This window comes from Vicia villosa, linkage group LG6, assembly GCF_029867415.1.
Source record: "Vicia villosa cultivar HV-30 ecotype Madison, WI linkage group LG6, Vvil1.0, whole genome shotgun sequence".
Classification (NCBI taxonomy): Eukaryota; Viridiplantae; Streptophyta; class Magnoliopsida; order Fabales; family Fabaceae; genus Vicia; species Vicia villosa.
The window spans coordinates 121143958-121168118 of record NC_081185.1 but is presented as its reverse complement, the minus strand read 5'-3'; the positions used below and the strand labels follow the sequence as shown (position 1 = coordinate 121168118).

At 35.5% G+C, this 24161-nt stretch overlaps 1 long non-coding RNA gene across 6 annotated transcripts; it reads left to right on the top strand.

The window, feature by feature from the left end:
• Positions 1-16075: 16075 nt before the first annotated feature.
• Positions 16076-20579, top strand: LOC131609794 (uncharacterized). Of its 6 annotated transcripts, XR_009286330.1 has the most exons (9): positions 16076-16874; positions 17513-17598; positions 17918-18520; positions 19023-19116; positions 19191-19391; positions 19470-19541; positions 19759-19891; positions 20142-20189; positions 20276-20579. It is a non-coding gene; the product is annotated as an uncharacterized LOC131609794 (long non-coding RNA). The 6 variants fall into 6 exon arrangements; XR_009286333.1 differs by lacking the exon at positions 16076-16874 and having other exon boundaries at positions 17079-17598; positions 18757-19116; XR_009286329.1 differs by lacking the exon at positions 16076-16874 and having other exon boundaries at positions 17087-17598; positions 17836-18520.
• Positions 20580-24161: the final 3582 nt, after the last annotated feature.

Below are 24161 nucleotides of genomic sequence, written 5' to 3'. Positions count from 1 at the left end.
TTTTCACCAATTATTTTTAATTAGGTATCAATTTTCCCCCTCTAGATAAGTTTCCTTTGTAGCAACCTGCCCTAAAAATACAGACTTAGAGTCGCCACCTATTCTGAAGGGCGAATAGGAAACCCTACGCAGTTTAGAGATCGGGGTAAGTTATTATAATCAGGTCGAGGGAAGGTGTTAGGCACCCTCAACCTTTTCCTAAGGTTTGTTCTAAGGTAAAGGTTTTATGGCTAAAATTTAGAGGTTAATAGCTAAGGACATGAATATGGTGGAAATTGAGATTTGAGATGAATTGAGATTTTAAGGGGGGAGACTCGCCTTGTTACCAAGTGCCTACGTATCTCCTTATGGAGAATCATAGTCAACTTAGTTCGGGCATAGGGTTGTACGCCTTAGAATTTGATATGGAGTGGTTTGAAGGCTTTTTGAATGGCCTATCGTAGTTTTGAATTTGTGTTTTGCAAGGCATTTTGAATTGCCTGATCGAAGGGATAAAAATCCGTAGTTTGATTTGAAGTGTTTTAGATTTGGGCGTACAACCCTGATTTGATATGTACCGTTAGTTGCGATGATCAATAAGTTTGATCATTATAGTTAACGGATTAAATTGTATCGCTGGTTACTCTGACCAATAGATTTGATCGTCGCGGGCAGCAAATGAAATGTGTTTTAATAATTTAAATTATTATCTCTCATCTAATGCGACTAATAGATTTAGTCGGGTCGAGGAGAGAATTAATTAAGGGTTGATGTCTTGCCAAATGGGTAGTGGGATTGGGCAAACCCTAATGCAGTATTAACTTTCTAAGGTTTTTGTGATTTTTAATAATTAATATAAAATATGTTAAATTTATTTATTCGGGAAAATAATCGGAAAAATCCTAAATCCTAATTTAATCTACCCTAATCTTATATCCTAATCCTAATTTAAATAATTAATTAAATTAAACCTAAATTAACTATATAATTAATCTAATTTATAATAATCAAATAAACCAAAAAAATAAAAATAAAATATAAGAAACCTGGCAATCATCCTGTGTGGGGAAGCTAGGAAGTGCATGATGTGCCTTCGCTCCCAGCAGCGTTGGATCACACTCTGATGAAGATCCAAGGGCGATTCGCTGAAAGTGCACGGTGGGCTTGAGGAGAACGCGCGCATGGAATTCACAATTTGCAAACTTGTGAAAAATAAAGTGGAAGCATGGGGATCGAACCCACGCTTTGAGGGATGCATGAACACCAACGTTACCAGCTACGCCGCGCCTCTGAATTGTTAGTAAACTGGCAACGAACAATATAAAATATAATGACTTGGAATTTAAAACATAAAAACCAGCGCCATACTGCTCATCTTCTTCACTTGTTTTTTCTGAAAAAAACGCAGAGGCTATACCGACGGTCCTCATGCGTTGCTACAGGTCTGAAGATTAACAAAATTCGCCACACACCTTATAAATTCATCCCAGAACCATATCTCGCTTGCAAATGATCTCCCAAACGCGAATATGTCCCTTATTTTGTCCAATTTTTCCTGATTCGTGGAGCCCCAATATGGGAGCTCCGAACCCCAACAATGGTGTTCTTCAGAACATTAAAAGGGCGCGTATGTATGCAATCGAATCTCAAGAAAAATTGAAGCGACCGTGAATTATATAGACAATTTCCAATGCGTGTTCGTTGATGAGGAAGGTTGTGTTTTCGATCAGAAACCTCCAGGGAGTCGTTTTGGATGCTTGGCTTGGCTCGAATTGGACTATATCTCCAAGAACGATTTCGAGTTTTTTTCAAGAAAATTGCATTCGGTTCTTCTTCTGCCAATTTTTCGGCCAACCCCCCCTCCCCCTTAGTCAATGAATTGGCTCTCTTTATAATTACAAATTAGGTTTTTTCCTAATGGGCCTAGTGCCCAATTGACTAATAATCCAAAAATAAATTGAACCTAATATTCCTAGTATTAGAACTAATAAAAATAAACCTAATAATAATATAAAAATCCTAATCCTAATAATTAATAATAATACTCCTAATTATAACTAATACTAATTAATAATCCTAAAAAATCAACAATTAGTAAAATTAAAAAATATTAATACTAACTAATAATAAAAATTAATAATAATAATAAAAAAATAAAGTGTTAGTGAAACACAAATAACATCCCAAAAATGATATAACTTTTTTCTGTAATAATTGGGCCCATTATTTAGATCCCAAAAATATTTGCTATTCCAACCCCTATTTTATTTCGACCGATTTATAAGGGAATTTTATAAGAGAGCGAGTTTAATAATAGGTATATTAAACCCTATGGCTCTTAATTTTTAACACCCTTAATAAATTAGAAGATGTGGATTATATCGGGTAAATTTTGGGATATGACATCCTTCATATAACAGTCACTGGCCTATCAATTTGAAAAAATATATTACAGAATGATCATGTCACACTATTGTGTAACTTGAAAAATATTTTTGAAAATGATTTGGTATGCAATGTATTTATGCATGGAAGCTTAGAAACATTTGAGATTAAGAGATGAATAATTTTCTAAGCATCTAAGGTTATACATAACATGAATTATAACCGAATACCTTTGCATCATGATAAAATCCTTGTAAATCAAAATCCAATGGCTTTAGAAATCTTGATATTTGAATGAGCTTAAACATCAATCTTTTTCTACTTTGATAAGCTTTTTGTCTTCATCAAAACAAAACCAAAATAAATTATGAACATCTTCTTCACACAAACAAGTATTTGTACCGTTAAAAGCATTTATATTAACTAAAGCAGTTAGTTTCGTCCTCGTCTGAGAAGCATGATATAGCCATATACCAGTGTATTTTGTATCCAAAGTGTTAGTCTAACCAGGAACACGCTACCATAATATAGAGAAGATGTCATTTGCGCTAGCGAGGTCGTCTAGAATGTTACGACGTTAAAAATCCCATGAATAATTTTCCATTTTGAGACATATTTTCTCTTATAAATTGAAGGTTTATCTTCATTTCATTTCACACCACAACACTTATTTCAATCCTACTTTCACACTTTCTACTCTCTTTACTTCATCTTTCTCTATTTCTTCTCGATATTGCCTTAGTACTTTGGGAGTTGAAGCAACTGGTAAACTCACCATATAAACAATGAAGTCGCCATCGAACATATATTTATCTTACGCGCACGAATGGAAAATATCGAAGAAAACCAAACAAATAAGCAATGGTCATAGAGAAAGGGTGAGGGTGTCTGTTACATGAGGGGAAGGTATTAGAACCCCTCACGGTAGTGGTACTCCACATGATTCATTCTTGCTAGTTTCTAATTTAAGGGTGTGTGTGTGTGTATCATGCAATGTGGTAAGGGAAACTGTTAAGTGTCAAAATGTAGTTATTTTGTGTTTGTAAATAGTGGCACTTATCGATACTTTTTGTTAATACCATTTGAATAATTCCCCGTTTTTGTATATATTTGTATTGTTTGTGTTTTGTTACGTTTTCGTGTAAATATATACCATTTGATAGTTTTGTTGTCTTTTTGTAGGTATTTATGCGTGTTCGAAGCTTTGAGGAATAAAGTGTCGAAGACACGGCGGCGAGCACGCGATTTTACCAATTCATCGGCGGATAACGCTCAAAACAAATATGAGAAAAATCATCAATTTCATTGATATTTATTCATTTTTAGATAGAGCATGGAATAAGCTTTCCAACGCTTCGAACCGGGCGCAAATCGGAGTTACGGTTCTCAAGATATGGCCAGATTTCATTTTTCTGTTGAGCGGGCTTGACCGCGCTAAGCGCGATCTGGGAGCATTTTTGACATGTTTGGCAGAAAATTTGGCGCTTAGCGCGGGTTTTTGGCGCTAAGCGCGGTTTGGCGGTTTAAGATCAATAAAAAAAAGCCCGCTTAGCGCGGTAGGCGCGCTTAGCGCGGTCTGCGACTTCAGTTTTGTGTATATGTTGTAAAATCATATTTTTTAGGTTTTTTATCATATCTTCTTGACAAGTTGAGCTCTGATCCATTTTTGGTAGTTTAGAGCTTGAGGAAACACCATTGGATGTTACACCATGTGGATTGATCATGGATCTGTCTCGATTCCATTGTACCGATGAGATCTTTCCGGTTCATCTTCTCTCTTCCCTTTGTTTCATTCCAATGGTGGGTGTTGTATGTATATTTCTACTCTTATTGTATGTATATTTGAGGATCTTGGGATCGTTTATATATTTGCTTTACAAATCATCATTGTTGTTGTTCTTGATCTTTTTGCTTAAATGCTATGGATTTGTGGTGTTGCAGACATGGGCATCATAGATCTTGATTAGGAATGATAACTGTTAGTTTTTGGATTGCAGACATGGATTTAGGGCTAATAATCGTAGTGGGTATCGAGTTTAATGTCTCCGTGTTGTCTGTGTCGGTGGAGAAATTGTTGATGTGAATAGTGTGGTTGAGCTTTCGTCGGTGTTGCAGACATGGGCACCGATGTGGCGTCTCGATTGATGCCCAGTGGTGTTGATGCGTATTGTGAGTGTCGAGCGGTAGATCTTCGGATTTAAGTATTAGACGCGTAGAACGAAATGCAATTCCATAACTCTTTCTCTTAGACTATTGAGAATGTTTATTTGCTTTTATTTACTTTTCCCGCATTTACCTTTCCACAAACCCAATCATGAAACTTAGAACGCGAGATAGTCGAACGGCAGTTTTTCTCAACCAATCTCTGTGGACACGATAATTCCCGGATAAGTATTTCCAAAACTTTTGTTGCTTGCCGCTTTACCGCTTCAACAGAAACACGCAATGGAAGGATAAACAAGATAGAAAGAAAAGTCGAACAAAGTAAGAAAAGAAAAACCCGCTCGCTAGGGTGTTCGTACCCTGTGCCTAGGTACCTCGAACATGTAATGGAAAAATCAGAGCGTCGTAGTTCGACTCAAATTTTTCTGTTTCCATTTTGATTCGCGTCTCCTAGAGAAACAGAACCGAGCACCCTAAGGGAGCATGCAACAAACAAGGTGCGTCACAAAGATCCTAGCAAACATCAGATGTGGCATATGAACAAGCATAATCGAATGAGAGCAAGTAATCACGTGAACAAGCATCACAAATAGAAGCAAGCGAATAGGAATCGCAAATACAACATGTAAATCAAATCAACATGGGTGAAGTGTGTGAATAGGAATCACAAATAGAAGTAAGCGAACAGGAATCACAAACACAACATGTAGGTCAAATCAACATGTGCGCAATGTGTGAACAGTGATCACAACATGTACAGGAATCATGAACAAGGATAAGCAAACAGGGATCGCAAACATATCATATAGCTCAAATCAGCATATATGAAATGCAACATGTAAGTCAAATCAACATGAGCAAAGGCAGCATGTAGGTCAAATAAACATGTACAAAGGCAGAATGTAGGTCAAATCAACATGAGCAAAGGCAACATGTAGGTCAAATCAACGTGAACAAAGGCAGCATGTAGGCCCAATCAACATGATCACAGATAACGACATACAACATGTAGGTCATATGAACATGTATCGAACACAACATGTAAGTCAAATCAACACGTGTAAGATATAACATGTAAATCAAATCAACATGTGTGGAATACAACAAGTAAGTCAAATCAACATGTATGGAATACAACATGTAAGTCTAATCAACAGGTATGGAATACAACATGTAAGTCAAATCAACACGTGTGGAATACAACATGTAAATCAAATCAACATGTATGGAATACAACAGGTAAGTTAAATCAACATGTATAAAATACAACATGTAAGTCAAATCAACATGTATGGAATACAACATGTAATTCAAATCAATACATGTAGGATATAACATGTAAGTCAAATCAACATGTATGGAATACAACATGTAAGTCAAATCAACATGTATGGAATACAACATGTAAGTCAAATCAACATGTATGGAATACGACATGTAATTCAAATCAACATGTATGGAATACGATGTGTATGTCAAATCAACACGTGTAGGATATAACACGTAAGTCAAATTAACACGTATGGAATACAACATGTTCGTCAAATCAACATGTATGAAATATAACATGTAAGTCAAATAAACACGTATGGAAAACAACATGTAAGTAAAATCAACATGTACCAAACAACATGTAAGTGAAATCAACATGTGTGCATCATACTAACAGGCATAGCAAATAAGAGAACGCCATATCAGACAACGTACAACAAGCATGTACATGACAACGACACAAAATGGCATATAAACGAGCTCGGCTCGTAAAGCAAACAAAACTACTAGAGTAATGACCTGGGGATAGGGGAATTGCTCTAGCTAACGGGGAAATCCACCTGAAGCCACTATCAACGGGGAAAGCCACCCGAGACAAGCACACAACAAGATCTAGCTAACGGGGAAAGCCACTGTCAACATGGAAAGCCACCTGAGACAAGCACACAACAAGCTCTAGCTAACAGGGAATGCCACCCGAAGCCACTGTCAACGGGGAAAGCCACCCGAGACAAGATCTAAAAGAGGAGAAAAAAAGTGTGTTCGTGCACAAAGCATCAGTGTCAGGCAACGCGAGCTAGATAGAGTGTGGGGATCCGACTGCATGGTCCTCACACTTGACATACTCGATAACACTTGGCGTGTGCTAACTGAACAAACTCGATGAGACTGGGCGGGGGTTGATTGCAAACCCTTTTCGCATGCCCTCAATGAGGACTTAAAATTGCCTTTGTTAGGATTTTATGCAAGCTGAAATGTAAACAAACCACAAACATAATCTCTGGCACACGCCTCAGAGGATTTCCAGATGCAATTCATGCCTAAGTCCTACTGGGCGGGGGTTGATTACAAACCCTTTCCGCATGCCTTCAATGAGGACTTAAAATTGCCTTTGTTAGGATTTTATGCAAGCTGAAATGTAAAAAAACCACGAACATAATATTTGGCACACGCCTCAGAGGATTTCCAGATGCAATTCATGCCTAAGTCCTACTTCTTATGGCCCGATATGATATGGAATGAGAATAAAATGGAACTCGAGAGAATACATAACAGATAGCAAGTCCGCAATTATCTAGCAAGAGAAAGCAAAGAAGACCGAAATACTTCGCGTAAGCTGCCATCAACAACAATACGAGTCAGAAAGTTTAATCATCCGACATAATCATCAAGAATCGCCATGAAAATAAATCACGAGTTGGAACGTGTATTCACACACATCCAAAACACCTGAAAGGAAAACAACATCCAGACAAGCAACAATAAAATAATCATGATCGAAAGAAGTCGTGTCCCACAAATAAAGTGGAACACGACGCGCACACTCCTATCAAAAACGTTCCTCGAAGCCATGCACAAGATAACAAAATGGTTAGTAATAACAAAGAAATATGTAACTGAATCGTAAGCCAAATCGAGAATGCACCTGAAGGCGTAAGGATGAAACACGTGATGGAAGTGTAAAAGCAAATACGGGACAGCATCGCGTTATTATGAAAGAAATATGGAAGATCATACCGGAAGTAAACAAAACATAATCACAAAACTGCACAATCATAAAGAATAAATCATCCCACAAGATAGTACATCTCATGAGCTTTCCAACGATATAAAGAATGCGTCAAACGGAGTTACGAGTCAAAAGATATGAATTTTTGAAGTTAGAAATAAATATGCTCACACTCAGTGGTAACCGGTTACTTGAAATGAGGTAACCGGTTACCTCAAAAATTTTGGTGAAAAAACAGGGCAGGTAACCTGTTACTCCAGACATGGTAACCAGTTACCTTAGTCAGGCTGCATGAAGAAACAGACAGGTGACCAGTTACTTGAAATGAGGTAACCGGTTACTTCAAGTCAGAAGTGCAAAAACAGCCAGGTAAACGGTTACTTGAAATGTGGTAACCGGTTACTTCAAGTCAGAAGTGCAAAAAATAGCAAATTACATCATTCAAAAGCAATCTACTCATGAATTGATCAAGAGGCTTTGTGTTATACCCCAAAATTTGCCCGCATCTTTTTTCAGAGAGAAGGCAACAGACTTCTGTCTAAAAATTGAGAGTTTCATATAATCTTGGATTTTATTTCATAAATATCCTGATTTTATGAATACTTAGATTTTTTTAGAATATTTGTATACGGTATTTTGGTTCGCTGCTGAATTTATTCTTACACAAACGCCAAGTATTGTTTATCACTTCACACATGCTGTTTATTTGAGATTTATTTGCAGATAAATAATACTGACGCAATTGGTACAGAATTAATTTTTGCAGGCGCAGAGTCCGAGGATTCAGACTGTACTGGTAACAATTAAATTATTACTGTTTTTGTTTCCCACTAATTTTTGTACTATATTATTGTTTTCAAATCTCTTTCTTTCAAATCAAATCCTAACTTTATTCCATACATCTTTCTTTTCAAACCCTACCATACACTTTCTTTCAAAACCTACTATCATTCAAACTTTCCTTTTTTTGTACGGTATCACTTCATTCCCCAACGTCTCCATCCTTCTTTTCACTCTATAAATACCCCTCATTTTTTCCATAAAATCTCACATCAAATTACACTCATTCCCCAAATTTCTATCATACTATCTCATAATTATTTCCTCTTCTTCCCCAGCAAAATTGGCAAAGTGGGTGGATACGTTTTTTCTTATGGTCATCACTGTTGTTACGGTGATCATGTTCTTTTTCTGTCTGCATAGTCCTGAGAAATGCGGACCTGGGATGCTTACACTTCCGTGCATCTATTTTCTGTTGTTTATAGCATGGGTCTTTAATCGTCATATTTAAAGTTTGTCGTATCTTTCGCCTTCAAATAATGTACTGTTCATTATATTTGTCGTACTGTTCGTTACATTTTTTTGTAATATTTGTACTGTCAGTATTAAATATTATACTATCTGTTATACCGTCGTTTAATTATCAAGATAATATTATGTGTGTTTATTGCTAGATAAATATTTATTTCTGTGCATTAAGTCCTCTCCAATTTTATTATCGGTAATTTCGTTCGCGTACGGTATATTTTAATTATTTATTATGTTTGTGTTTTTCTAACAAATCATGTAAATAATTTTTCACCATTAACACAACAAAAACAAAAGAAAAAAATTAACTTTAACTGTTAAGTTTTCCCTTTAACTGCTATGTTAATACCCGAACAGCCAGTTAACAGTCAAACCCGATGACAGCACGATTCTCCGTGTTTTGTATCATCAGTCAAATCAATCTTTCACATTTCAAAATTCCAATATTTTTGTTCTAGAAGTCTTCTGATAATCACAAGATCAGCAGAGACTCAACACTGCACAAAAATCAGGTACGCTTAACTGTCTCCTACACAAACAGTCCCTAACTAGGGTTTTTGTTTTTTCCAGGAGAACAAGTTTTTTGAGACCTCAAATGGATTTCATGGATCCCCATATGTCTCAAAGTATCATTAGACAAATTTTCAAACTTCAATTCGCTCGGACGCACAGTCAGCAGCTCAAACAGTCAACAGACGACCAGTTTGACCGAAAAGTCAACAGACAGTCAAAAATGCAATTTTTTGTCAACATCCATATTTTGTCAAAAGATTCATCATTTGATCAATGGTTGATCATAATTCATCAAGAAAAGTTCAGAAATCGACAAAACTCCAAGTTTCAAAATTAGGGTTTTCTCCTAAAAAGTCAACTGAACTTTGACCGGCCATAACTCTCTCCTCATTCATCCAAAAAATTCCAACCAAAGCTCATTTTGAAGTAAATTCAATTATATTTCAAATAGAATTGGTCTCATGGTCATTAGATTTATCATTTGGAAAATATAAGCCAAGACATTACAGGTCATTTTCAAAGTCAACAAAAAGTGGTTTTTTGTCAAAGCCCATAACATCAAGATAACTTCTCCAAATGCAAAAAAGCTTCCAAAGTAGCTTGTAGAGGACATCTTGAGGTTTCTAAAAAGTATAAGAACTCCTTCATATGATCAAAATTGAGGGAGATATGCCTTGTTGAAGTTGGCTATTTTTTGGGAAAATGCATGAAACCAACATTGATCAAATTTGTTTTTTTTCCAAAAGAGGCCAAGCATTCATGATCCAAACATGATTCTAATGATGTCAAAGGCCTCCCACGACCAACATAAGGCCCATGACATTTTTTGTTTCTTTTTTAATTTAATTTTATTACATTTAAAGTTAAATTAAAAAAGAAATGGTTCAAGATAATGATTCAAGGCTTTTGTCCTTAGCTTAAGTCACCAAGTTAGCTTAACTGCTGCAGCATAGAGGCACAGAGGATCTATGGCAAGAGGGGTGAAGAAAAATTAAAGCCATGGCCAAGAAATTCAAAGCTTTTATATTAAAAAATTCTAAAGTTCAAAGACAATTAATGCTTGTTAGCACCTCTATTGCCTATAAATGGATTAGAGCACTTCAGCAACACACACACACGAATTCTGAATCAATAGCATGCTTGTATCACACTTGTATCAACTTGAAATTTTCAAAGAAAGCTAAATTTCGAATTCTGAGTTTAAGCTAATTTCAATCCAAACTAAACACTCAAACACGATCCTTAAGCATCACTGAACATATCCAAATCAATTTCAAGCCTTGAAACTCACTGAATCGAGCACTATAGCTCACGGTTTGTCCAAACATAAACCAACACGTATTTGATTATTCATGCATATTCAATAAGATGTAATCCCATATTTGTGTTTAGTTTGGTGCTCTGATCATTTCTGGTGCTTTAATTGCGTTTTAATGGCTGTTTGTAGCATATACCATTTTAGGGTTCTTAAACTAAAATTTGGGATCCTTTGATTTAGGAAAAATTAGAGGAAACCAGTGGCATATTTGAATTCAGGGGACGATTTTAAGCTTAACCATGGTCTCCTAAATAATTTATATTGCTTGTATGAAATTTTGACATGTGCAGGTCTTGTAGCTACGGACGAAAATCGTCACTAAAAGCTTTACCTACAGTTCCAGAGCCTATAGCAACAGAGAGAGGAAGAAGATGAAGGCGTGGCAAGCTCTGGTTGGCCAGAACGCGCGCGCCAGTCTTTTTTAAATTCTTGGTTCCCATGTGCGCTTTCCATCATCTTTCCATGCACCCTCAACATCTGAGCCACATGATCAACCTGATTGCACATCAAACGCACCAAAACACGCATCCATACCATAGACCCTCTAATCAACCACACAGGATCACAGTTTTAATTTATTTTTCTATTTCATTTAATTTTCTTTGCAAAATTATTTAAAAATAGTTTTAAAAATCAGAAAAATATGCAAAAAATATTTTTAGGGTAATAAAATATTGTATTAATTTTTGACACAAAAATATTTTATTTTTCTTAATAATTAAAATATTTTGTTTAATTAATCAATATATATTCATATATTTCCCTTTTAATTATTTTAACCTATCAAAAAAATCAAAAAAAATATTTTTTTATTAAATTAGGTTTATACATTATAAACTAATTTTGTACATATTTAGAATATTTTTTTTCTTTAAGTGTAATTTATGTGTATAATTATTTGTATAATTATATGTCAATTAACTTAATAATCTCAAAAACAATTTCAAAAAATCACAAAAAAATTAATTTTATTTTAAAATTAGTTAACAAACAACTTGGACATATTTTAGACTTAAATTTTTAGGTTTAAATTTATTTCTAAATTTTTGACTTTTTAATTAAATTAATTATGCATTAATTTTAATTAAAATCAATCATCCAAAAATCCAAAATATTTTCCCTTTATCTTATTGCAATTTAAATTCATAGATAAGTGTATAGGTTGTCAAATTCATGTAAATAGCGTAGTTTATATTTCTCGCACAATCGATGTAATAGCGTAGATTTATTTTTCGCATTTTACATTCCCGCACTTTAATTTTTGTACATATAAAACTGCGTGTATGGTAAGAATAAAAACTGAAGCGCTAGATCACTAATTTCAAAGACAAATAACATATCTGAAACAAAACACAATCACACTTGCACCTCTTAGGGTAATCCCTGTTACTCTTTTCAAAAATCAATTTTACTGTTTCAAATACAAATTCAAATTTTTTCTGTCTGTATCTAGTCAAGGAAAATTTTTAAAAGAAATGGGAAAGAACCTTATAAACTTAGGGTATACCTCCTAATTGTTTGCTCAATCAAAAACAACAAAAGCATTTCCACATCACTATTTTTCAAAACAAACTTTCAAAAGACTACACTTTGTATATATATCCAAACAAGGATCATTACAAAGTTAAAAAAATCTTTTTCAAACCATCAAACTATCTATCGAAAGATAAATACTTTGTATACATCCGCACAAGGATCATTACAAAGTTAACTCTTTACAAAATATTTAAAACCACATACAAGCATTTCAAAGCAAGACAAACGATTCAAACAAGTGAGCTAAGCAATTAAGAGCCCCTTTGGATACAAAGGGTGCTAATACCTTCCCTTTGTATAACCTACCCCCGAATCCAAAATCTCTTTAAGGTCTTTTTCTGTTTCTTTTATAAACCTTTCCTTAATTGGATAAAATAAAAGTCGGTGGCGACTCTCTGATTTTCACAACTCAAAAATAATAAAAGAAGAGTCAGTTCGCATCCCACAAAAAACCGAGGACGACACTTTGGCATACACAAATTTACATCAATTAACACATTTTATACATCAAATAGCCACAATCAAGCATCAATTTCCATGGAATCCAGCAATTATCATGCAACAATTCTCATGCAAGCATTATCACAAACATCTATGACAGGAAACTTGCAACAAATTCATGTGAGCATCAACAAATCTTAGATCTAACATCTTGAATCAACATTTAATCATTATCAACATAAATTATCAACAATCTCAATTAGATCTAACAATCTACATCATGCTATAATCAACAATTAAGCACTTAATTCAAGATTCGAACACTAACTGAAAATGGAGATCGAAGCGACGTGCGAACACGAGTGCGAATCGAAGATGAGAGTGCAAATCCAGATGCAAATATAGGGGGAGAGAGGCGCAACACTATGGAGGGAGACAGAAATGAGAATGAAAGAATATATAGAGTGGCTGAATATGCACAAATTCTAAAATAGCCCTTTCCAAGCGTGTTTCGCAAACGAACTCCGCCACTCTTGAATTTTTCTAGAATTTTTGGTACGGAAACAACCTTCATGCCGAACAAAAAAATGTCAGGAACATCGAGACGGAGCTGCCATAAAAAATTCCAGCTCAATCAGGCAAACGAATCAGGAGTTATGATTTTTTTTACTATCCAAAAACAACGGTTTCGCACCACCGTCTATTCATAAACCTCCAATTCGAAAGCCTTCCTCAAAGAATTGGCTTCCGAACTGAACACGAACGTTGTAGAGAACGCCGATACACTCATACGGCCTTCTGGTTGAGAGTTGCGGATTTTACAAAGATGTCACAAAATAAACTTTTCCTTTGAACTGTCTCGGAAACAGCGAAAACTCTTGATATAAAGCGCACGGGAATGCTAGGCCTTTGTCACGATAGGGATTTGATTGGTCCCTGACGAGAGCTAGAGAAAAAGAACCTTGATCCTGCGATCATAAAACTGATGATATGAATGATAATGCATATGTCCTAATGCAAAACGTAAGCCAGTTAAAAGAAAATAGAAGAGCAAATTTTGGGGTACAACAGGAGTAAAAAGTATTTATGAGAGTTTTGTTACAGTGTTGTGGTTAGTTAGTAATTTACTCAAAAAAGGTTTATCTCTTGCGTAATTCCTTCAAAAGAAGTTGTAGTTTGGTTCGTGGGATAAGCTAGTTTAAAGCTCTTGCTTGGTTCGTGAGATTATGCAGGTAATTTGCCTGTTTGGATCCATGTTAAGCCTATGAAAAGATCTTCGTTGGTTTGTGAGATTAGCCAGTTAAAATCTCCTATTTGGCTCCTGAGTTCAATCTGGTGTAAAATCTCTGTTTGATTCTAAGATTACTCCCATGTAAAATCTCGTGTTTGCTTAAAGGATTAGCTAATGTAATGTCTCTTGTTTAGTTGTAAATAGGTGTGTTGACATAAATTATGAAAAGTAACATCTCATTAATTAAAAACTCTCAAGAAGAAATTTTTCGGGCCAACAGTATATCAAATTGTTAGGACGAACCTATATAAATTATTGGTGCATTTCTTTTTTTCCTAATCTCTTTACTTTGATGTTCTTTATTTTTTTTGTTTTTTCATACTTTCATTTCTGATTTTCTTTCTTTAATTATTCTGCTACATTATCTCTATTAGTGTTGATAAAATCAACTTAATCATTTTTATAACTCAACACTTTCATAATTGAACCATAATTTTTGAACTACACAATTCAAACCCCCCTCCCCACACACCTTGTGTTTTGAGTCACCTGTCTAACAAATGATATTAGAGTCTAACTCCTATTATAAGACTAATCATCTCCGGAAATAGAATGATGACTTCAAACAATTCTTTTAAAATGAAGTTTTTCTAGAATACACCTCCATCGTTTGATGATAAAAGTTTGATCTATGAAAAGCTAGAATGAGAATATTTTAAGACTATGTTGTTTTTATTTATGGAATTTTGTTACTTATGGTTCGTTTATTCCTAGTGACGCTGTTAATAGTGAAGTAGTAAATAAACTTAGTAATCTATGGACCGAAGAAGAAAAGACAAAAGTCTAACTTGGTTTTAAAGCTAAGTACTTAATTATGAGTACTTTAAGCACTAGAGATTACTTATGTTTTTAATTATAATTTTGCCAAATAAATATGAGACACTCTTCATTTTCGAGATCGAAAAGATTAGTTGAAGAAATGAGTGAAAGATCAACACCCGAAGTAGCGTTTGAAAACACTATATGATAAATGGACGATCCTCTGAAGAGTCAACATTGAAAAGAATTTTTGAAGAATCAACATCCAAAATAATTTTTGATGGGACAACATCCGGAATAATTTTTAAAGAGTCATGATCCAGAAGAAGTTTTAGAGATCCATCATATTAAGTATCAAATGAAGAATCCACAGAGAAACCTCAAGAGATTCATGAAAATATATATATTCAAACATATATTTGATAATTTGTCTGAAGCTTCTTATGAAGTATCTTCTAGAAGAACAAGCAAAAGAATAAGAAGAACATGTATGCTTCAAAGCATCATATGATATAGATCATAACGAAGTAACAACTATAACTTATAAGATATTTAAGTTCCCTGTTAGACTTAATAAGGAGAATGAAAAATTAGAAAGAAACAACGGAGAAATTAAAGGTTATATTGAGATTCTTGAAAATAGTAATATAGCTGAAATAGCTTAGAATAGAAGATAATTGAAAAAATGTGAAAGTGTTTCCATGAAAAAGAAAGTAAATGTTTGAAATTTGTGTTTCGTGTAAAAGAACTCATTTTTCACCCATAAAATTAACTCAACAATTTATTTTTCAAAATGAGTTAAAAAATAATAAATATGTTCACTTCCGAATCTTTCAAAATATATTTTGACAATTTTAATTAGATGTAATTGATTTGCATATGCATTGAATTTTAATTAGATGAAATAGTTTAACGGTTTAACCCAATCTTTCTGTTTTCTTTATAATATGCTTGTAACTTATTATTATTTTTTTTTAATAAGCAATGATATTATAAAAGGGAGCATAAGGGATACTCCACCCACTACAAACGGAAAACTCATAACACTCGAAACAAAGGAGCGGAAGGATATTCCAAGTGTGATAAGTACAAAGAACACCTAACTTATAGAAAGATAAAAGCCAATTCCAAGAGGAGAGAATAATCTCCGACATACACTCGGAAAAGCTAAACAACTCTTTTCTAAAAATACAAGCATTACGCTTCAACCATAAACACCAAACCGTTGCCAACCATATCACCGCCGCAATAGTCCTCTTATTTAAACTCTTCACTTTACCACAAGAAGCAAAGAAACCAACAAAATCTTCAAAAGATAACTCGAAGCCATGGCCAATCCAATGATACACCCTTCTCCAAATCCGGGAAGTTATCTCACAACCTTCAAGGAGGTGCAATAAAGTTTCCTCCTTTTTCTTACACATAACACACATCAAGTCATTAATATCCACCAACACACCTCTTTTGAAAAGATGGTCTTTAGTTGCTATTCTGTTATGAATAATACGCCAACCAAAAAACAGAATTTTTGCTTGTAACTTAATTAGTCTCTCTCTCCACAGCTTATACACACTTTCTTGTTTTTCTGAAACACAGCTATTCCCTGGTCATGGTGAAATTTTCTCCCCCTCTTTCGTTTCACATAAACAACAACGATAAACAACAATGGTTTATTGAAAATGAGAAACCACATGTTTACAAATGTGAGTTTTGTCACAAAGTATTCCCCACAGGTCAAGTACTCGGCGGTCACAAGACTTGTCATCGATCCAACAAACAGATACATGATCATCATCATGTTAATAAGGCTCAGAAAACTATGAAGGTCACTTTCTCTTTATCTTCTTCTCCAAGTTATCATAACAATCTTGATACGAAACAGAAAAGACATTCATGGACTAGGGTTTTCAAGGCTACCGTTTGCTGCCACCAAAATTGTATAATCCCAAGAAAAGGAGCAGAAGATATCTAATTCATGATCGACTTGTTAATAATACTGCTCCAACATTACAGTTGTTGGATATCTCTCGCGAATCTTGATTTGATTTATCCTGAGTGTAAAAGGATGAAACTTTCAGGCAATGGGAATGAAACGGAGATGATGCAAAAACCATTTGCGCCGCTAACAAGTGATGGTATTGATGAAACGGAAGTGAAGGACGAGAAGAGCTTAATCAAAGGTGAAACATCGGTGTCAAGAGTTGTTCGAAACTTTGATTTGAACATGCTTCCAACTAATGATGTTTATGTTGAAACAAAATTATTTGCATCATCTTAGAATAAAATGTATTTAAAATGTTAATGATCCAATTATTATAGAACCTCTTTTCTCCTTCAATTTTTACTAATCTATAATATAAGAAAATTGTATCTTTTCCAAGTTTCAGTCCGGTGCTGCCAAGTGGCTCTTCTGGATCCGCCACGTCACTACTGATTTCTCAATTTCTCTCCTTCCACCTTCCATCAGTTACTGATATTTACTTCCCACAACCTTCCACTTTCCAGCAGTTACACATGCCGACTCTTTTGTTTCAACTGCTCCACTTTGGCTGATTACGTTACATGACGTTACAATTTGTTCCCCAACTTCTTCATCTTTACCCCTCCCTTGCAATCATTGTTTCAGCAACGTCTTCCTTTACTCTCTCTGTTTCATTGCCTCTATCTTGATCTGCGAAGCTTGGCACCAATTAAAATTGTTTTCCCAAATTCTCCAATATTCATGAAATTACCTGTGCAATTTCATCGTTCCTAATAGATCGATGATTTTTCGTTATTCGTTCGAACTAACGATTTTCGTTTTGTTTGATTTTCACAGGGCGAGGCTTTTGGTTCCGGTCATCGCACCTCCGTAACATGTTGTCTTGGATTTTCTCATTGTTCCTTTCGTGCTATAAGAAAGAGGTGTATATTGTTACTTTAATTTAATTACATTGTTTAATTTGTGTTTTGGTTTACGACTAACAATTGTTCAATTTCTGATGTCGTCACTGTAGGATCTAACTACTATTTTTTTGTTTACTAATTTTGCTGTTCAATTGGTTTATTTGATTGTTGTTGTTATTTGTTGATGCTGATTTGCTGGTTTGTTGTTTTAGGTTACGATTGCTTGTACTAATTTTTGTCAGTGATTTACTGCAGATTTGGAGATGAAAACATTATCGATGTGCGATATTGAAACTAATCTATTGCTAAATGGAAGCTACTGGTTTTGTCTTTGCAGGTGCTGGACTGATGTTTGTCAGCCTGCATAATCCTCAAATCAAGGAAGTCTCTTCATTGGTTTTTCTTCAAACATGCTGACAGTTATTCCTTTCCATTGAAAGATAAGTTCAATTATCCTTTCTTGATAACTCTATGTGATTCACAAGGTGAAATCATTCATGAGTATAAATAATTGGTTTTACTGCCGATTAGGAAAGTTCTATACACTTTAGCAATGATTCTCTGTATAATGGTAGGCCAAAATTATATATTACAGTGTCTTTTTAAATTATGAATTGATGCTGTAATTTTTGTAATATCGCAATGGAGTTGCAGATTCTAAAATGGATGAATGGAAAAATGCAGTATTGTTCGATTAGCCTGTAGGATGTTGGAACACTAATCCATGCATTCAGGTTTACATTAAAACGGACTACTGATGCAACCGAGTACTGATGCACCAAAACAGTATCGAGCTATGGTTTGATCCGAGTAAATCCGTTCACTGGAACTTAAATGCTTGTGACCCTTCCCGTTGCGGTACGGTACAAATCGATGGGGAGTAAGCTGGATTCTTCAAGTACTATCATCAATTTCCAAATGACATGGTCGATTTAACGTTGTAAGATATAATGTTGAATTATTAATTCCCATGATTATCGCACCATATATTAAGTAGTTGATTAGATGAAGTTTTACTATTTCATTTCTATCCTCCAAGGTAAGGATATATGATTGTCGGTATTCTTCTAAATGCTGACAATGAATATTCACATAATCCTTCTAATGCCAAAATGAAATCCGTCCATTTTACGGTGCACTAATTTTCATAATATTCTTTGAACATTATGTTTACAGGGTGGTATTCATATATTCATATTCTTGGCAATGAGTTTAGTACCTAAAGGTTAAAATAAGACCATGTATCTCCAAATTTAGTCAAAAATAAATGTGAGCCTATAATCTACTGAGGGGGTGATATTCCTTCTTGGCATAAAGCATTGTCCATGCGAAGCCGACTGTTTGAAATTTATGTTGACATGTGATTTTGGCATCCTGGTACAGACTTTCATTCTTAACATGTTTTTTTTTATGATTGAGTGATGTGGTGATCAATTTGTTAGGGCTGCGTGTTGGTGGAGATTATGGTCCTTATAGGAAATCTGAGAGGAATTCTTTGCCGCAAGCTTCAATATTTTTAGCAACGTGAAGTGGAATGTATGGAGGGTTAATTGTGTATTTGTATGGATCTTAATTGGTAGAACTGACATATAATGAGCATGATTTTGCAGGTTGTTATATGTACAACAGGCTGTTTTGGTGGCCTTGGTTTGATGGCCTCCGGACATTTGAAGATGAATGTTTGGTGCGGATCTGGCGCGACCAGATTGTGCTATTCTGAACTGCATGACCCGAATTTAGGATCTGAAGTGATTTCCTCTCGGATTGAACATGATGTATAGGTATAACTTTGTCTTTCATTTGGCTTTGAGGTACGTATCCGCCTTGGTGTGTGAAACTGTTTTTATATTAGCTTGCTACTTAGACTGACATGTGTTTACCCGGTGCAGGTCAGGAATCGTAACGATGTTAGCTGGTAGTTAAAGGTTAAGTCAAAAGGAAATCGAAGGTTAGATGTTAAGGTGGGTTATGTTATTGAACCTGAACTTGTGTATTGACCGGATATGATTGTTTTTGTGATGCAGAAATTTATTCTATGTTGATTGGACTTAAGATTTAGGGGATCAATTTTGAAAGTTGGAAGTTAATACTTGATGTATGGATGGTTGTTAATTCTGTAACTTGTAGTAGCTTTTTTCCTTGAATTCAATGTCTATAAAAGTGTATTATTTTGGACAGGAAGTATTGAATGCAGAATGTGTATGTACAAGTTCGGTGATGAGGCTGCCCGTGACGCTGCTCCGAGTGCAAGGCTGACTGAGTAGCACGTCTACATCCAGATGTCTCACTTCATAGTTCATATACATTTTAGGTGCGGAATTTTGAGTTGAGAAAAGTTAACATCCGTTGCGGCATTCTATGGATGGGATACTTGTCATTTTTCAATCTGAAATGTTAAATCACATTGATGCTGATTGGGTTGATTCTCGTCATTTATTGTTAGTTTGCATTGTCCTGAATTTTCTCATTTATTTGGAACTGTAATAATGTTAACTCTGTCTCCGCCTTCCTGTTAAAATGTGTCTTTAACTATCATATGAGCTACTACTCCTCTTTTTTAGGTGCCTGGAGGTTAAGTTGGTCAAGGTCGGGAGATTTTGAAAATCCAAGTAATATATGTGTTTATGTTTGAATGGGATCTGCCATACTATCATAAGTTGCAGTTTAAAAAAGGCTTAACATTCTGTCTTGGTAGGGGCTGGTGACAGTAGCGGCGTCTCCGGGATTTTGTTTTTCGATTCTGTTGAATTTGGTGCTACGAGAAGGGTGCTTGTCTTGAATACTATATCTTTGGGGACTGTTTTGAAATTCACATCAATCAATTTTTCCGCAATAACAAGTGCTGGGAGTATGGTTTTTATTTCAGTTTATTTGGGGTAGGCTTTGGTGTCTTGTGTTCGGTTTGCTTACCATATGATTTAGTTTGGTGTAATTAACTCTGATGTAATTTAGCACTGCTGGTGCTTGATCTGTTATAACTGTTAAGCCAGTTGAAGGTACCTTTGTTGTCAATATTGTAGAACATGGTCATGTGAGTCCACTTTGTTCTGTTTTAAAATCATGAGTATACTATTGTATTTTATAACATGGTGCCTTATTTTCATGATTTGTATAATTTGCACGTGCGTGCAGTATTTGAGTAATGGACGGTTCAAAAACGCTGATCATCAAGCAGTTGTGAATTCAAACTATAGTAGTTTATCGATAGCAACATAGTACTATTTTTTATCTTTCCCAAATAACACAGAAGCTCATTTTCTTATTTTGTATAAGACAAAATACAAAAAAAACACTTATTTTGTAAATTATTTGTTTATATTAATATTAACTATAGGGGGTTTATAAATTATTTTCAAACTTTTAATTATTAACTTATATATAGGCTTTCATATACTTTAATTAGTTTATGGATTTACTTGGAAAAGCTATTTTAGTTCAGACTCGCAATTATCTAAATTGTTTTTTACAAAATAGTTTGAATTAGTCAATAAATAATATAACATTTATTTGATTTTTTTAATATCAATATTTCTATTGACTCTTCATATTTATTTTTTTATATAATTTTTATTCAACTATCCTATTTAAATTTCTATGTAAAATAAATCATTTAAAACAAATGAGCGTACCGCACTGGTACTTGTGCGAGCACGAGTATCCCGTTAATATTCAAAATATTGAATATTAACGTCAGCACGGAGTTATTGATTAAAATATTGAAAACTAACGGAAGTACAAAATTACTTATCGAAATTTTGAATATTATCGGAAACATTAAGTTAGTGATCCAAAATTTGAATATTAACAGGAACAAATTTTTAATATTAACGGGAACACGAAGTTACTGATTAAAATAATAAATATTAACGGGAACACGGAGTTATTGACAAAATATTGAATATTAACGAGAACACGAACTTATTGTATATTAACGGGAACATAAAATTATTTATCAAACTATTGAATATTAACGGGAACAAGTGGAAAAAACTAAACTTACGAGTATCCATGAGAGAGAAAGTGGTTTTCTTTTCTCCTCCCTCTCTCTAACTTTCTTGGTGTACGGTGAGTCTGTTGCGGTGGCTTTTTTCTGCATGGCTCATAAAGGTTACGGCGGTAACACTGGTTGGAAGAAGGTGGACGGGCGGAGAAAATTTTCAGCTAGGTGGGATATTGCTTATGGAGGAAAGAGGAAGGTAGAGTCAATAGAGGGTGTTTCTTTAGTCTCTTTTTTTGTGACTGAGTTCGGAGCTAGATGGCGAGCAAATGATTTGTTCTTCGAGTTCAAGGATCATGGAGATATTGTGGAGTTTGTGATTCCTCCGAAAAGGGATAAATATGGAAAGAGGTACGGTTTCGCTAGATATGCGAATGTGCAAGATGATAAATCTCTCGAAGTTAGGCTGGATAACATGTTTTTAGACGGTAGAAAGCTTCACGTGAACCTGCCTAGATTCAGGAGAGCTGATTCTGGTCTGTCTCCCTTGAAGCAGAAGTCTGGGGTGATGTATTCTAGAGAAGTGTCGGGAGTGAAGAAGCCTTTTGGTAAAGGTTTTATAGAAGGAGGTTGTAGCCAAGGGAAAACTTATGCAGAAGCGTTGAATATCAAGTCGGTTCTTAAGCCTAACAATGAAGGTTGTACCTTTTCTAAGTCTATTTCTCCCCCCAGCTCTGAAGACCTTAACCATTATGGCAAGGCTTACACGGGTTCTTTCAAAATTCCAGGAACAGGTGAAGTTATCAAAAGACTTTTCCTGGAGGAGGGTTTATTTTCTATTCGTGTTACGACTTTGGGTCCTAATCTTTGTTTGTTGGAGGATCTGATTGAAGGAGAGGTTGAAACTTTTATAACAGAAAGGAGAGATTGGTGGGAGCAATGGTTTTGATCTATAAAACCTTGGGCCAAGTCAGATATGGATTCAGAGAGGCTGGCTTGGATCAAAATTGTAGGTGTCCCCTGTCATGTTTGGGGAGATATTTTCTTCAAACTTGTAGCAGAGCTCTTTGGCTGCTATATAAAAAGACACGAAGGAACAGTTTTGAAATCTAGAATGGATGTAGCTTCTATTTGCATCAGAACCAGCCTTCCTTTGAGGGTGGAAGAAACGGTAAAGATTGTGATTGAGGAATCAGTTTTCTTCATATCTGTCATGGAAGACTTATCGCTTCTAAGTGATGGAAAGAAGATAGGGTTGAGATATGGGGAGGAGTCCGAGCCTGATTCGTCTTCTCAATCGGCGGAGGAGGAAGTTGGAGCAGATTCTGTGGGGGAGGAGTGTGCGGCGGAGGGTGTCAAGTCGTGGGCAGATAGATGTGATGGGACGGAAAACGTTAATTATTTTGATGCAGTTGAGGTCTCGTGTGACAGTAGTCACCTTTCTTCAAAAGGTATTATTTCTCAGTTTGTGAAGGAAAAGGGGGTTTTTGACTCTTGTGTTAAGGAAATCCGAGAGTCTTTCGAGGCAAAAAAGTCAAAAGTCTTTAATGAGGCTTTGAGCAGTGAAGATTTCAGTTTTGTGGGGGATTCTTTAGATCCGGGCCCACCAAAAGCGGGTCTTGATTGTGTCATTGAACCGGTTAACTCTTTTGGGGTTAATGGGCCAGAAGGTGCATTGGGCCATTCTAGTGATCCAGTTTCTTTTGACAAGGCCTGCAATGATTTAGTGAAAGTCTCAAACAATATCCCTTCTCGGCAGAAAAAGAAAAAGTCGAGCAAATTGAAGTTGGTAGCGGATTTGGGAGAAAAAGTCGATGGTTCCCGGTCTTATTTTGCGTGCATTGCTCCGAGGAAGGCGGCGACAAGGGTGGCAAATGGCGGTGGTTCTAACTCATCGTCTGATGATCCTATATCCTCTGGTGAGTTCTTTTCTTCTGTCTCTTTGGCTGACTCTGGAATCAAGCGTTGTAATGTTAGACTTAAAGGTAGTTTCGAGATTGGGCGCAGGGTGTGGAACTCAATCGCTGGTTTGGGGGTTGTTAGTTCTAGGAAGGATTATGAAATTGTCAGTCTTATTGATGCTATGCAGCTGAGGGATAAGGAGGGGGTTTGCGGTGCGAAGGCGAATGTTACTCCTGCTCCATGACTCTGTTATCGTACAACATTAGAGGAGGAGGTCTTTCTTCAAAAAGAAAGAGAGTTAGTTTTTTAATTCACTCTAATAATATTGATGTTTGTTTCCTTCAAGAGACAAAATTACCGGCTTTTAATGATTCTTTTGCTCGAGACTTTTGGGGTTCGTCTGAGGTAGAGTGGACGGCGTCTAATTCTATTGGAGCTGCGGGGGGGATGGTGATTTTATGGAGGAAAGGAGTTCTTGATGTAAATTATAGTTTTGTGGGAAAAGGTTATGTAGGGATTAATATCATTTGGAAGGGGTGGCCTATAATTTGATCAATATCTATGCGGCTTGCAATAGAGCTGAGAGGTCTCTTACTTGGGGTTCTATCTTATCCATGAAAAATGGTAGAGGGGGGAGTAATGGTGTGTGGTTGGAGATTTTAATGAAGTGTTAAGGAAGGAAGAGCGTTTAGGGGAGGGAGTCTCTCGTTTTTCTAAACGTATGGAGGAGTTCCGGGGTTTC